The 15,516-nt window shown below is 42.0% G+C and overlaps 1 pseudogene; it reads right to left on the minus strand.

Moving 5' to 3' along the window:
- Positions 1-11,284: 11,284 nt before the first annotated feature.
- Positions 11,285-11,877, minus strand: LOC112401900 (von Hippel-Lindau disease tumor suppressor pseudogene; annotated as a pseudogene).
- Positions 11,878-15,516: the final 3,639 nt, after the last annotated feature.

The following is a 15,516-nucleotide window of genomic DNA, read 5'->3' on the forward strand; positions in this document are numbered from 1 at the left end:
ACTCACCCCTCCCCTCCTCGAATTGCTTGTCCTCCTCCCCGACCCTCCCCCTAACACAATGAACGCAGCCCCTTGGAAGAACGCTCCCGGCCGCGCTCCTTTCCCACCACGTTCCCCGCTACGTTCTCGTTTCCGTCTCACCTTTTCCAATGTCCACCTCATCCTTGCCTCGACCTTCCTGCCTGCGGCTTGGCACCTCCAAACACTGGAAGGAGCAAAGCAGGAAAAGAGAGTTGAGAGTGGGAGGCGCCGCTCAGCCAGGTGCAGGACACTAATCTCCTGGCCCGAGTGCTCCTGGGAAACCCGCCCCACACCACCCTGGTAGGTTCCGAGGGTCCCGTGCTTCTCGTGTTAACCATCTGTTTTGTCTCCAGTGCGAAATCAGTGTCTGGCCCATAGTAGGCTCTCAGTAAATATCTGTTGGGTGGGTGGGTGAATGGCTATATGACGGAGGCCTGCGTGAATAAATGAAGGATTGAATAAATGGCCAACTAACTGGGTGCCACCTGGATGAGCAGCTGATTAACAGATGACCACCGGCCCAACCCAGCCCTACCAGCTGACTGTGAGTGGATCCTCGAGTACCCTGAATCAGACTGAATGAGGGAGCCAATGAATGAGTTTTGTGCCTCCCAGGCCCTTCATGATTCAGGAGGGCTCCAAGCTGAAGCCATCTGTGAGAGATGTATAAGTGTTTCTGAAGTCCAGAGACCAATTTCCGATGGGCTCTTGGTATGTCGGGGGGAGTGGTACCTGAGACCCCCCCATGTCCCTGATGTAAACAATCAAATGACTCAAACATGTGTCCTGAAGTATATGGTGGCTATTTACTTCTTACAGACACATCTGCTTGATGCATTTGGGGAAGCACCTTCCACCCAATCAGTAGGGATCCCAGTAGGGATCACCCCAGCCCTGGGCTAGACACTGAGAAGACCCTGAAGTAAGGCAGGGGCAGACGCAGCTCCCATTTGGCTGGGCAGACACAGAAAGCAACCAGGGAACAAGCCAGGACTCCTTTCTGATCCATCCACAGAGCACAGATGAGGGAGACATGGATATTCTGATTGGGCCCCATATCCAGAGCCAGTACATCTGAAGTGGGACTGAGGGCATCAATTTTTTGTTGTTTGTTTTTGATCGTTTTGTGTTTAACACAGGTGATTCTGAAGCACACTTACAATTAACCTCAGAGATCTGACTCATTTGGCTTTCACACCAACCCTCTGTGGTAGGCCCCAACGCAGAAAGACTTGAAATGGGTTAGATGGAGAACAGGGGGGGAAAAAAGGATTAAATGTGACCCTGGAGTTTTGAGGCTCACAAACCAGGAGGTTAAGCTGATTTGAGGGGGAAGATGGTGATCGGGGTTGAAGTCATTTGAAGGGTCAGTAGAACATTGGTGAGGTTCTTTTTTCATTGAGCCTACCTGTGTAAGTCAGAAAGAGGAAAAACCATAACTCAACGTATAAGTTCAATAATTGTTTTCTGAATGACCAGTTCGAAAGCAAGTTTATTAGCCTGGAGCCAGATGTCAGATGAGGAGGGTTAAGGAATAAGTAGACCTCAAAGAGGCAGAGGCCCTGGTATAGATAATTCTCTCCAAAAGTTTGGCAGTACAGGGAACGAGGAATGGAGAGCTTCAGAGGAGAACAGGCTTCAGGTGAGATTGGTTTTTTGTTTTGTTTTTTAAGATAGAGGATTGTTCAGAAGGAAAGATACTTCTGCCCTTATATTCAAATATGTAAAAGAAAGAAATTCGCTTTTCTACAGCTAAGTTAATTTTCTGGCCCAAGTCCGAATTCCACCTATTGTTAGGAACCTTGATTTGAGTCAGTTCGCGATAAACTCCATCAATTCAGAGGCAATTCAGAGACTTCCCTCCCCACTTTTTCTTGCAGTTGTGGAAACATTTGGAGGAAAGGGTTATAAAGCATCAGGAATGTGAAGAGGTATTTGGCCCTCGGGCACCGTGTCCTCCCTGTGAGGGACTACTTGTCTGAATTTCAGAGCTCATCAGACCTCCTCAGTCAGGAATGACCCCCAGTTGTCTGTCCACGAGTGCGGCATCCATTGCTCTGTCCTCTTGCCCACACCCAAAGCCTCTCCGGGTCTGACTCTTTCTCCTTGACCTTCCCATTGCTTTTGAGGGGAAAAAGCATGACGTGCCCATGCCATTCTGGGGAAACAGGGAAACCTGGGAAGGAGTCTCAGGCCTTTTCTAACAAGCCACACACACAATCACTTTTTTGTTATCATTCTTTTACTGTAGTGATGAAGAGGAACTCTGCATGGTTGGCCAACAAACAAGACGTGTTTAATATGGTGTTAGACAAAGATCCCCCTAAGTCTCAATTGCCCCAATCCATCTGTAAGTTCTATCATCCCCCACCGGTCATTAGCAATAGGACTTTTCTCTAAGAAGGTAAAAGGAATGAGTACGGGATGTTTTCAACTACATACAATGCATAAGGGTGGCTTAAACAGTAAGCACGTTGTATTGTCTCCTATAGTGAGGAATCCAAAGGTGGGTGGTCCCTTGGTTAGTTTGGCATCTCAACAGTGTCAGTGGAAAGTCAGACTCCTTCCCTCTTCCTCCTCAGCCGTTCTGAGTCTGTTGGCAGCGGTCCCCGCTCATGATCACAGTAAAATGAAACCTCATGTCCTCACAGGACAACTTTCCAAAAGGAGGGGGAGGGCATTCCTTCTCATCTCTCTCTGCAGTCAGGGAAGACAATCTTTTTAAAAAGCTCCCTCCATCAACTGTAGCTGCAGTGGAGGCTGGGAAAGCAAATGTCTGTTATTTTGAGTTTCTCTGACATGAGGTAGGTTCTGTCAACAAGGAAGAAGGGAGTAGGGAAGGGCTCTTAAGAATCTCTCCTCAGTTCTCTCCTTGATGACCCTTCCTCTCTCCATGGCCCAGGAAATCTGTCTCCCAATAAGAGGCTGGAAAAATGACTGTTAAAACATCCTGTTTTCTTGCAAATCTGTGTCTTGTATGTGGACCTTAGCTTTTGAAACTCAAAAGCCAAGGTTTTGGCCCATTTGAGTTCTCTACACAAACTAAGGCCACAGATGCCAAGGTCTACGAGCCACAACTACTGAGCCCACGTGCCACAACTACTGAAGCCTGTGCACCTAGAGCCCGTGCTCCGCAACAAGAGAAGCCACTGCAATGAGAAGCCCGCGCACTACAATGAAGAATGTCCCCTGCTCGCTGCAACTAGAGAAACCCTGTGTGCAGCCACAAAGACCCAACACAGCCAAAAATAAATAATAAATAAAATAAATAAATTTTTTTTAAAAAGAGACATGGTAAATAAAGTTACATATTAGGAGTGAAAACTACCTAAGTCCATATCAAGCTAGGATTCCAACACACTTCCAAGGGGAGAAGAAGGAGCCACCGCAGAGAAAGGACCTGAAATACAGAGAAAGGCGGGAATAGGTTTTGGATGAGAGTGGCTGGCATCACCAGTGTACAGGGTTCCACCTTGGAGAGAAAGACGCATTTTTCGTCTCAGAAACTTAAGTTGAGGAAAACAGGCTGATGAAGGTCCTCTTTGTGGTTGGAAGAGGGAGGTTGAGGGAGTGCAGGCATGCTCTGTGGCCCCAGAGTTCTCTGTAACGTCGGACGCATGCTGAGTTACCAGGAAGGAAGGCAGCAGGGAGAAGGTTGAGGGCTTAGGACAGTGGGAACGGTTTAAACTGCCTCTGTTAGGAAGGTGAAAGGGAATCCAAGGGATGAATAGAAGAAAAGGACTTCCGGTCCACAGCAAGGACCCACCTGGAATTAGGCCTCGGGAGCCCAGGAAGCACGGCAGCCATGTGGACGCTTTCTCCAGCATCACTGGGGAAAGCAGGGGATGGAAGGAGATGGGACTTGAAGGAAGGCTAAAAGACAGAGGAATTTGAGGTCACCGTGTCCCCATAGCTACTAGCCACAGGGCTCAGTGGGTTGGAAGGATAAATGAAGCCACAGCAGGAGTGAGGAGGGACTGGAAGAATGCAGAGGCCCAGGGCCTGGAGCCCCTGAAGACCTAAGTAGGAGGACAGGCTCGAACGGCCTGGGAGAACATTTGCTCTTGGGGCTATGTATCCATAAGGGGAGTCGGGACAGGGAAAAGACCGGACCAATCATGTGTTCATAAAATGCTTTAGCTAAGGTAATTACTGAAGTATGATTGCTGCAGGGCTTTTCTGACTTTGCCATAATTGTGACTCAAATGTCACCATCCATGTTGCTTGAGTTCATTAGCAGAATAAGAAAGGACAAATACCTCTTATACACGCGGCGTACACGCGGCGTGGAAATCACCGTATAGGCCCTCTGAACCTTGACCTGTGACCACATCCTGTTGACTTTATCAGCACTCTGGCTATAAACAAGCCTGAGAGCAGGGAGCGGGGAGGGGCTGCAGCCACTTTCTGTGGGTCTGCATCACGGCAGAAACTAGTTTTGGTTGAAAAAGCTATTGCTTTGTCTCTTTGTTAGAGTAGGTGAAAATAGAAAAATTACTTTAACTATGATTTGTGCATGTAGCCTGCGAGCTTCTGAGCAATGGATCTGACAAGAGAAGAGAGGAGTTTTTGTTTGTTTTATGTAAAACCTGCCTTTGATTTTCATTTGGACTCTCTATTTGTCCTAAGCATCTGAACTCAGATACTTCAGAACATTCAGATATGATATGGATGATGGTAACAGACAGAGGCAGCATTTGCAAAATAGGCATTAGATAATAAGTAGATCATGTTCTGATTTAACCCTTGCAAGTCACACAGGGAATGGGCAGAAGTAAGACAGGGCTAATCAGGTACAAGTCCGGTCCAGAAAGTGGAGGGAAGGCCTGGGTCCTGGCCCTGCAGTTTGGTGATTAAGTTCCCAGCAGTTGCTGGAGAGAATCAACGGCTTAAAATTAGAAAATCACAGCGCTTATGGTTGCCTGTCTCCCACTGCAGTTGCCTCTTAGCTGGTCCATACATGATGCCAGGTAAATGTTTAAGAAATCTAAGGTGGAATTTAGAAGAGGTAAGGGAGAACAGCTAGTCTCAGGAAAAAGTAAGAGAGTCCAGGAACCAGGCAGAAAAATAGGTCAAAATGATGGCTTTGCTGTTCAAAACTCTTTATGAATGCAACATTAATTTCTTTTTCTTTTCTTTTTTTTTTTTTTTTGCGGTATGCGGGCCTCTCACTGTTGTGGCCTCTCTCATTGCGGAGCGCAGGCTCCGGACTCACAGGCTCAGCGGCCACGGCTCACGGGCCCAGCCGCTCCGCCGCACGTGGGATCTTCCCGGACCGGGGCACGAACCCGTGTCTCCTGCATTGGCAGGCGGACTCTCAACCACTGCGCCACCAGGGAAGCCCTCTTTTTCTTAATAGTGATGAAGGGCAGCTTATTTGTTTAAAGTACATTTTAGCACTTTTTTTTTTAAGTAAAAAATACATAGTTATAGAAATAATACTAAAAAGCTCAAGCATCATATACGAACCCTGGGATCATGTATGCCTGGAGGAGGGGGAGTGCAGGGGCCAGAGAATGCATCCTAATTGTTCTTGATTTTTGCCAAAGGCGGGAGTCGGCCAACGTTCACCAAGTATGGGCCTCAGCGCAACGGGTCTAGAATCACCCCAAGAACTTGCTAAAAATGCATATTCTCAGACTCCAACCAGCACTTACTGGATCAGAAGCTGTAGCAGTGGGACCCTGGAACATGCATATTAAATGAGCTCCCCAGGTGTTTCCAACACAACCTAAAATTGGAGAACATTTGACCTAAGTAAGAGTTTTCTCACAGGGTAATAAAACTGCCTGGAGACCTGGAACTTCAGACCCGGGAGTTTCCGCTTTGGTCTTCTCTGACAATGGAGAGTGGAGGTATTGATAAGCTACTAAATGCTGAGAGATCAGCCACTAAGAAACAAAGGCAGTGCTAACAAGCTTGTTCAATAGGGCTTCCCTGGTGGCGACACGGGTTCATGGCCTGGTCCGGGAAGATCCCACATGCCACAGAGCGGCTGGGCCCGTGAGCCGTGGCCACTGAGCCTGCGCGTCCAGAGCCTGTTGCTCCTCAACGGGAGAGGCCACAACAGTGAGAGGCCCGTGTACCACAAACAAAAAAAACAAAAACAAAAAAACTTGTTTAATAAATGGCTCTTATTTAGATCTAAATACCTCTGTTTAAAAATGAAGTCCATTCCTTCTTTTTATCCTTCATAAAGATAAGAACTGGTCACAATTCTTAATAATTAATTCTTCATATCATAATAAAAAGCTCCAAGAGTTATGGGGCCACATAGTTGCTTTCTTGCCTCCAAGCTAAGTAACTTCGATTCTCTGTCAAAATACTTGTTTGTTTTAGCTAAAATAACAAGATATAATTTTTCAACTCTGTGTTTTATTTAAGGAATAACTCTTGGACAAGGAGGGAAGTATGGCTGTCAGGAAATAAAATACCCACTTCACTTTACCTCTGAGTAATATTTTTTCCATTTGATATAAGAAAACAGAGCTGGATAAGTGTAAGGGGAAATGTAACTAAGTTTTAAAACATTGATCTGCTATAATAATATATTTCAAGGTAGAATAAAATTTATGGTTTTAGTAACTCATTTTTATCTCTTTCTCCTTAGTTCTATTTTCTAAACCTTTAAACATCTTGACCTCTTGAGCTCGTGCTTCCCTCTCACCAAACCATCCAGTTTCTCTCCTCAAGCAAACTTCTGAAAAGAGTGATCCATCCACAGTGCATCACTTCCAGTTTAATCCTCAATACACTACTAAAATTCACCCTCTGGAAAAAAAAAATTCACCCTCTGTCTTAATGCATTCTGACTGCCATAAACTTGGTGCCTTAAAATACAAGCATTTATTTCTCACAGTTCTGGAGGCTGGTGGTTCCAAGATCAAGGCAATGGCACATTCAGTGTCTGATGAGAACTTGCTTCCTGGTTCACAGAGGGCCATCTTCTCACATGTGTCCTCACAGAGAGGAGAGGGAATAAGAACTCACTGGGGCCTCTTTTATAACGGCACTAATCTCATTCATGAGAGCTCCACTCTCATGACTAATCACCTCCCAAAGGCCCCACCCACCTCCAAATACCATCACGTTGGGGATTAAGTTTTAACATGAATTTTGTGGGGACAGAAACATTCAACATTCAGTCTATAGCACCCTCAGTAAAGGCAGTGACTTTCTAATTGGCGAACTCAAAAGGATAATTTTTGGTCTTTATCGTATCATACTGCTGCCTATGATGACTAACTTACCACTCCCTCCTTGAAATTCTATTCCCTCAACTTGTGTGACACTTTGTTTTCTTACACTTCCTCCTGCATTTCATATCGTTATCAATAGTTCTTCTCCAAGGTCCTCTTCCCCTCAAATTTTCCTTATATTGGTGCTCCACCCTCAGTTCATTGCTCTATCCTCCACACTCCCTTGGTATCCTATCATCTCTCATGGTCTCAACAACCAATTCTTTGTAATATGTGTGCAATCTCCCCTGAGATTCAGACTCATATGTGGTGGTTAAAGCGTAGGTTCTGGAGCCAGACCACATGGGTTCCAACAATGGCTTTATCACTCCGCAGCTCTGTGATCTTGGGCAAGTTACTTAACATCTTGGTGCCTTTGTTTCCTCTTCTCTAAAGTGATGATAAATTAATAACTCCTGGGACTCCCACTTCTGGCAGTATGACAGATCAGCTACTTTCAAAGGCTATTCTAACTCTTCCCGAATAAATTACTATAGAAATAATTATTCACGCATTCCTGTGTTCACTAAAAAGTAAGGAAAATTTCCAAGGGGAAGATGAAAACAATGGGCTAAAATTAGAGCAGTGGCAGTAAGTCATAAGCAAGTGGGATGGAGACCAGTGAAGCAGAGTTGAACTGCTAACTCTTGCAATCAAGAACCCAAACTTTGAGCCCAAACTTGAGACTCCAGGGATTTTAGAGGTATTAGATTTAGATTTAGAGGTATTAGATTTAGATTTAGAGGTAGATTTAAAAAATTTAGAGGTATTAGATTTAGATTATTACTATTCCTGGCTCACAGTAGTGTTCCTGACATTTTTTAAAACTATAAAACTTAAGTCATTTATTGATCATTAACTTTTCTAAAAAACACAAACATGAAAATAAAGATAAACATACCCAAGACTCACCAGCCCTTGCAGAACAGGAAGAAGCCTGGACAGACAGCATGCATATGTTTTTCCTTATACCTAATGTCTGCACTTCCTCACACATTCTAGAGTCCCATGTTTTGTCACCTCTTGCAGGAGAAAGGAAACTGAAGCTACAAGAATCATGTATAAGAGGGTCACAACAACTTTAAGGCTTTTGATGCTAATGGCTGGTACATTCTAGTTTGCAACTCTGATAAATGATATTAAATAAGAACTGTCAAATACCTACTCCCAGCTAACCTTTACTGTCATTCTTTGAAACTGCATCTCTGGTACTATTTATGTTCCTTCATTGTAGCTGTTGTTTCTCCCAAAGCACAAACCCTAAAAGCCAGCAAAAAACAGCAAACGTAAGTCCCCTTTAAAGGGAAGCATCCCAAATTAGGCCCACCAGCTCCCACGTGTTAAATTCAAGAAAAATATGACCTCCAAATGAAAATTACCAAATACAGCAAGGATAGAACCAACCATGAGAGAGAGAGTTAGCAGAAACAACAAATAATAGACTGCTTTGTTCAATTTCAGATATTGAAATTATCAAGTACAGAATGTAAAATAATTATGTTTGAAATATCTCATGAAATAAATGATGAACTTAAAAAACTGATCAAAGAATGAGAAAATATCAAAAATATCTAGGCAGATATAAATAAAACTCTCAGAAATGAAAAAACAAAGTGAAAATTTAAAACTCAGTGGATGGAGCCATGGCCTGGCTAGGACTTAGCTCCCCTTGGCACCAAGAATTCCAGCGTAAAGAGGCCTGCCTGGAAGGCCATGCCTCACTGGTTTTATTTCATGTAGTCACCCAGACTGTACAAATCGCTGGAGATACTCTCTTCATTTGATCAAAACTTGATGTCAGAAAGTGTGTAAATCCACCAAAGGACAAAGAGATATCTGACTATACAGCCCTGAGGAGACAGGCTACATTTTTCATTTTCTTCGCTGAAGCATTAAGTCCCAATTATGTGGAGTGCAGTTTTGTGAATGAATTATACTTGTAAATATAAGGGATTTTCAGAAAGAAAGCTAATAGAGTTATTTACTGGTACAGTAGGTATATGGGTAATTTTGTTGGTAATTCAATTTTTTTTTCCTTTACTTAGGACCATTTAATGTATCCAAAAAAGCTTTTTTTTAAAACTCAAAATAGATAAGGTCACAGTCTCTTAAAAGCAATACATTTAATACATTCAGAAGATTTCAAATGAGTGCATACATGCTATAGGTTTTCAATCTTCCTTGGACAACACAAAAAAACACAGCACTCATATTGCAAGTTTTGACAGGAACATGAAATCTCATTTTGACACAAAGACAGGTTTAAAAAATAATCAAACCAACACTGAACTAATCGAGCACCAGCAGGCTTCCTTAAATCTCCCATCCTATCCCACTTTTGAAATCATATGGCTGCCTCTGTACCAGCATTTCTTCTTCCCTACCCAACAATTCGACAAAAAAATTAGATTAAAAAAATTATAGAGGTGTCACTGAATGAGTACCACAACAGGCTAAAGAAAAAAAAAAAAGCCCACTTATTTGTTGAATGTTGAAAGAGGAGAATAAGATTAGGTGGGAAAACTGTAAGGCGTTTGATTCATTCACTTCACTCTGATATCAGAGCACAGGAACTGTGCTCAAAGGAACTAATAAAGATGCCAAGAAATATCCCAACATTATTTATAAAAGGAAGGCTGCACTCATGTCTATGAAGAGCTTATAATACCATGGAAAAATATTTAAGTTATAAAGTTAAATGAGAAAGTAGAATACAAAACTTATACTCAGTATGATCTCAACTACGTAAAACCAAGCAAAAAAAAGGCTAAAAGTTCAAAATGTTAAGTTAGTGGTTGTATTTAAGTAGTGTACCTAATTGGATCTTTTCTCTTCCTTTATTTTTGTCTCTTCCAACACTTTCTCTACTGGGGAGTTTTGTTTTTTGTTTTTTGTTTTTTTTAATGATTAGCTACCAAAAAAGGATGCCTGATAGAAGTACTGAATTTGAGTTAATGAATTTAAGTCCAGCCTATAGGAAAGGATCTGTACATGTATAAAATTAGAAAACATTCCAGGCTACCCTCTGAATCCACAGTGTGTTAGCAGTACCTTCCGAGAGGCTGGAGGGCTTTGTCCTCTCCTCCAGCCAGGTGCAAAGTGTCACCAGATCCTGCCTGATGAAAAACTGCTGAATCGAACAAAAATGTCATGGATTTACAAAAAGGAACAGAAGTACCCACATTTGGCAAAAACCTATTTATAGTACAGGAGTAGCTCTTTAATACTATGATTAAACAAGGGGATGGCTATTTTCTCCTATCTTCTGTGCAGATAGCAAGTTTCAAAAAAGCTATCATCAATAAGAACTGTGGAAAGCCAATCCTGGCTTAGAAACAGAAATAAAACAGCCCTGCAACAGTGGACAGAGAAAAGCCACGATTTAGAAAATTATAAAAATTGCTTTCTATAAAATTGATGCCCTTGAAAACATTCGTTTACTGTATATACTTTAAGGTCCCCACTACCACCCGCCCTCAAAAAACAGGGTGAAAACCTCTAACACTTTCTACCAAAGTAGCCACTGGTATGTTCATTCAACAAACAGTGAGGGAAGGCTCATAACATGCGAGGTACTGGAGCGTCAAAGGGCAGACGGATATGCCCCTGCCCCAAGGACATCTTGGTCTCTCAGAGCGGGACGTGGGCACATCACCAACCATGATACAGGAATGAAAAGCAGACGCCACTGCTTTCCTACAACTCAAGAATAAGCTACAATTCTCACTGAATTATTTACACAAAAGTCCTTACACAGAAACTTTCCTGACTCACTAGGAGGCAAAAATGCAACTACTTTCCCTTGATAAATACTTCTAGAAGGGACAGGCATTAAATTACATTTTGTGATATTTGCCCTTAAACATCACAGTGCCCAGTAGTGAGGTCAGTTAACTTTCTTTCAAGCAATGGAGCATTTTTACTCCAAGAATGAGACACTTTGAAGCCGAGAAAAAGTGACCAGCCCTAGATCTAGATCAAGACTTGTCAGGACTGTCAAAAGCCGAGATCCAGGAGTGTAGATTTCAATTAAAATCTTCAGTCTCCTCTGCCATCCACTGATTTTCAATATGCTCCTGGGGCAACCGCTCCAGGTTCTTCCACACATTTGGGTGGTCCTCCAAATCTTCGTAGAGGGACCTCACAATGTCCAGTCTCCTGTAATCCTCAGGTTTGACTAGGCTTCGCACAACCTGGAGGCACCACTCTTTCAGGGTGTACACTGGTAGTGTGATGGTTGCAAAAATAGGCTGTCCATCAACATTGAGAGACGGCACAAACAGCTCGGTTTGGTTAACTAGAAGCCCATCAGATGTCCCAGCATCTAGGAAGACCCAAAGATGACCCCGGTAGCTATGGATTCGGCGGCCCGTGCTGGGGGGCAGCGTCAGGTAGGGCTGCACCTCGCCGTCGAAGTTGAGCCACACGGACAGCACCACGCGCGGGCTGCGGTTGTAGAAGATGACCTGGGACGGTCGCGCGTGTTCACTGAGCGCAGCATCGGCCGCCGCCGCCCTGCCTCTATCTCCTGCCCGGAGCGGGGCTCCTCCGGGTGGGACTCTTCCCGGCCAGACTCCTCCGCGCCGGCCTCGGCCTCTTCCGCGTTCCCCCGCTTCCGGGGCACTACCTCCCGGAGCCTAAAACTCGGTAATTCAATATTTTGTCGGGTGTCAATGGTAACACTAAAGAAAATAAGCTATGTCTTTTGATTGGTTGATTAATCGGTTGATTAATCTTTATACACAGAATGACTTTCTAGACATATGGCCTCTAAATAAAGGACAAGGTATTTCATTTTTAAATGTAATACCATTAGTTTCTGCTGAGAAAAATTTATAGGCAACTAGTTGAAGTTTACAGAGATAATACCTTCAGTTAACCAAGTATAATAGTACAATGTATCAATTATACTGCAAGAGACTAGGAAACTATGAGATAATCAACTATTTAAAACATTTAACAAAGGCAGAAGAGTTAACAAATTTGAGACTCTAGCAAAATTCATTTCAGTTAAATCATTTACACTATATGAAGTTCAACAAATTATGTGGGTTAACTGAAGCTAACATAGCCCAATTCATTAAGTATTATGGTGATAAGGTATCTGAAATCAACCTGTAGATAATTATATGAAAGCTTTTTTGTCATTTATCTTAAATAAGACTTTTTAAAGCCTCATATTGAAGTGCTTGTAAGAAAAGCACTTTTTTATGTGAAGGGAGAAGCTGGGAAACATAAGTAGGCACATGACGACTACAGAGCAGGGGACATCCACAGCTATCAGAGCTGCTGCGCCCACTACAAGACAAAGCACCATTTTACCAGCCATGGCTCTGATGAGGCCTTCGCCTTCCTGTCCTCTGTAATCTTAAAATAAGCCTCCGGCAGTTAAGATAACGTGAATGTGCCTTTGTTCCTTGCAGCTAAATAGGATCCTGTCCAGACTGTTCTTTAAAAATCCAGACCCGCCGTATACAGCACATTAAACCAAATAATTCAAGCATAAGGAACACCACATAGGGGCTTCCTTGGTGGCGCAGTGGTTGGGAGTCCACCTGCCAACGCAAGGGGACACGGGTTCGAGCCCTGGTCCGGGAAGATCCCACATGCCGCGGAGCAACAAAGCCCGTGAGCCACAACTACTGAGCCCACGTGCTGCAACTACTGAAGCCTGTGTGCCTAGAGTCCGTGCTCTGCAAGAAGAGAAGCCACCGCGGTGAGAAGCCCACACACCGCAACAAAGAGTAGCCCCTGCTCGCTGCAACTAGAGAAAAGCCCACACGCAGCAAGGAAGAACCAACACAGCCAATAAATAAACAAATAAATAGATTAAAAAAAAAACCAAAACACCACATAAAAGGGGGTTATACAATGTGCAATGAAAATTACTACATAGTTGTTCAAAAGATAAATGAAAAGTGAGAAGTTAAGCACCCACAGAGTCTTCTCAATGCCATTTTAAAAAGCAAGCATTCTTCAAACTGTAATTTAATTCAAGAATCAAGTGTAGGTTGGGAAGCATTAATAACTCTGCTTATTTTCCTAGGTTCTTTATCTCAAAGCAAGAGTAATTTTCAGCCCATAGAGTTCATTTTTAAAGAGACCTCAATTAAATATATTTTCTCTATATATACATGTGTGAATCTTCTTGTCATAACTGAAATAGGTTATTAGAGGCTATATAGTGTACCTAATTCAACTTGATAAAAACAGATCCTCCTTGTCAATTGACCAATGAGAGCTTTGTCTCCCATCAATCTGAGGATCTGTGTAAACACAAGCTTTCAATCATTACTCCTTAAGAAAATCACCTCAAAAATCACATTAACCACTAATAATCACTTTTGTTTCCTTGACATCCAAGTACTTTTTAAAAGCTTACACTTTCCAGCTGTAATTATTTTGTAGTTTAGCATTCATATCTTTGCATTTTTAAAGCAATATGCAGTTCTTAATATTTTTGAAAAGTCAGTAAATGGTTCTGTATTATCTTGAATTTACAGCTGACAAAAGGATTTAGACAAAAAGAGATGAATTTCTCAAGGACACACAATGAATCACTGACAGAACCAGGATAGAAATTTTTTACTTTCTAGCTTCTAGGTCAGAAAGTTACAAGTATTCAAACCATCTGGATAAAGTTTTTTAATGCATTTCCCTGTCTTATCACTGTTCTGGAAATCCCTGTAGAAAACAAAAATCTTTGCCTAAAAGTTGGTTCAGTATGTCCTCTGGCAGTACAAAATAATTTGCAGATGGTACAACTGTATCTGTTTCAGGGAACAAGCACTTTAACAGGCTGTTAAGGAGACTGGGAATGTTTCCTCACATTAAATACATCCACTCACAGTTAGGAAACCTTTGAGGCATTAAGAGAAAGGGGTTATAAACCCAGATGGGATCTTAGATGAGCTTACAACCACGTAAACTCATAACAGTACCAGAAAACAAAGACAACACGCTATGATTTCTTATAGAGAAGTGCACATTTCCAGGGTAGTTTTCTTCTGAAGAAATAAACTATAATAAATTATTTTTTTTCCAAGTGAAAAATATTCCCCTAATAAGCATCCATACAAGCTCCATTTTCTTTATGGTTACACTTCTTTTATTCATTGTTTTTTTTTTTATAGATACCCCAAGTAAACCTGGTATCTAACACTAAAACTATTTATGAGTTTTCTACTCTGAACAATACTTTCATATATTAAGATTTCTGAAAGTAAAGTGGTATGGTTTTAAAATGTAGCTTGTGTTTATGAACACTGCCACAACCCCTCTTCTCCCACAAAACATTAATTTCATAAATATTTAATATTAAAATCATGTATTTACAACTTGGTGCCATTTTATTATAATCAAGTTGACAATACAAATAGCTTACTTTAATAGGTAACCAGTATTTGGACACCATATTTTAATTCTGAAAACCCACTGTTAAACACAAATATTTTCTATTTGAACTCTGCCCAGTAAGCTTCAATTTCACATCTAAAGCAAATCTATCAAGTGCTTCACACCCTATCTTCAAAATATATTCATGAAAAATTTGCTATCAGCTAAAGCACTACATTGTCAGATGTAACCATATAGCAAGTCACATCAGCTTAATCCAATTTTGTTACTTTTTGTCAATTTTCTACATTTTCTGCTCTTAAGATCCTGGCTGTATTCAACTGCCAACAATTACAAAGATTGATAACCAGTGTAATGGAGGGTCCCTTGCAAATACTGTTAGTAGGAATGTAAATTGGCAGGCTTTTTGGAGTTCAATTTGGCAGTAATTAACAACATTTTACATACACACAGCGTTTAACAAACAAATTTATGTGTAGATTAGGTTTATCCAACAGAAATAGCAACCTGAGTGAGACAAGATATACACACAAAGATCAATGCAGCATTGTTTGAAATAGTGAAAAATGAAACGAAACTGTGCAGAAGTTAACAGAGCAGGCCTGAGACTGCTGTCCTAAAAAGGCTTTCTTTGCAAGGTTGGTCCTAGGCAAGAGTCTGCTAACTTGGCAGGTAAACAGTTCTCCACACTGATATAAAGCTTTCCCTAAAGACCCACACCTGGGTAAATGAAGGCATCATGGAACTGATGTACTACATAACCCAGACTGCCCCGCACCTGAGGCTCAACTGGTTTCAGATAAACTTTCCTTACTGTTTAAGCCATTCTGAAGTGGGGTTTTACTTCTTGCAGTCAGTCTGGATTTCCATCTCTGTTGGCTTACAAAAAATGACTCTGAAA

Source organism: Neophocaena asiaeorientalis, unplaced genomic scaffold, assembly GCF_003031525.2.
Source record: "Neophocaena asiaeorientalis asiaeorientalis breed wild unplaced genomic scaffold, Neophocaena_asiaeorientalis_V1.1 scaffold698, whole genome shotgun sequence".
NCBI classification, from domain to species: domain Eukaryota; kingdom Metazoa; phylum Chordata; class Mammalia; order Artiodactyla; family Phocoenidae; genus Neophocaena; species Neophocaena asiaeorientalis.